Below are 1237 nucleotides of genomic sequence, written 5' to 3' on the forward strand. Positions count from 1 at the left end.
AACGAGCGGAGCGCCGGGTGGCTAAAGCACAGCAGGTTGGCACAGTAGGGGGCACAGGTGGTGCATCAGCCAGTCATCTCAGTCAGTCGACCCGTGGCACCTGGGTCTGCCCAGTGACCTCCTGCCAGCGGGCGTTCGACACTTCACGTGGCCTCACGGTGCACATAGCCTGGCACAAGCGTCGTGGTGACGTCACCGCCACTTAGTGGCGAATGGCGGTTGTTGTTGTTGTGTGTGTGAATGTGTGTGTGACTGTGAGTGTCCGGCAAAACAACCCCCTACCTCCTCGCGGTGCCGGACGGGCAACTCTGTCGTGGACAGTGCTGTGGGGGGAGTTCCAATTTTGATTGGCTCCTCCCCTCATGGCATATGTGTCCACCACAGGGGCTAAACGGGGGCTCTGGACGGGTGCGAGGGGCTGGTAACCCCTCCACCTTCAATTAATTACCACAAAACCACGAATTAAAGCGATCCGGAGTCTGAGACCAGGAAAGGCAGCGGGCAGAGATGATCTCCCAAGCGAAATGCTGAGGGAGGGTGGCGTTTGTGCACAGACTGCCCTATATGACATCATAACAACAGTCTGGACCACTGGACGGGTTCCGCAGGATTGGAAGGATGCCCTGGTGGTCCCCCTTTTTAAGAAGGGGGACCGCACAGACTGTAACAACTACAGGGGCATCTCACTCCTCAGTGTGCCGGGAAAGGTCCTGGCAAGGATTATTCAGCATCGCCTTGCCAGGCACGCTGAGGAGAGGCTTGCGGAGCCCCAATGCGGTTTCAGGAAAGGGCGGTCCTGCACAGATGCCATATTTTCTGTCCGTCTGCTACAGCAGAGGTGTAGGGAATTCCAACAAGACCTACATCTCTGCTTTATTGACCTGGTCAAGGCCTATGATACCATCAGTAGGCCTGGGCTCTGGGTCGTTCTTCGTGCTTTTGGAGTACCTGACCCTCTGCTCACGATCATTAAGGACCTTCATGATGGTGAGCGGGCCCGGGTAAAACTACGTGGCCGGGAGTCAGAGCCATTCCCTGTACACCTTGGGGTGCGACAGGGATGTCCTCTGGCTCCCACATTATTTAACATCTATTTTGACCACGTAGTTCGTGAAGCCTTCAATAGCTGTACCGGGGGAATCTCCATATGGTACAGATATAATGGGAGGCTAATCGATGCCCGGGTGCGGTCAAGGGATGGCTCCCTATTGCTCAACCACGTTATGTATGCTGATGA

This window comes from Petromyzon marinus, chromosome 74, assembly GCF_048934315.1.
Source record: "Petromyzon marinus isolate PM22_M1 ecotype Great Lakes invasive population chromosome 74, UKy_Petmar_22M1.pri1.0, whole genome shotgun sequence".
Taxonomy (NCBI): Eukaryota; Metazoa; Chordata; class Hyperoartia; order Petromyzontiformes; family Petromyzontidae; genus Petromyzon; species Petromyzon marinus.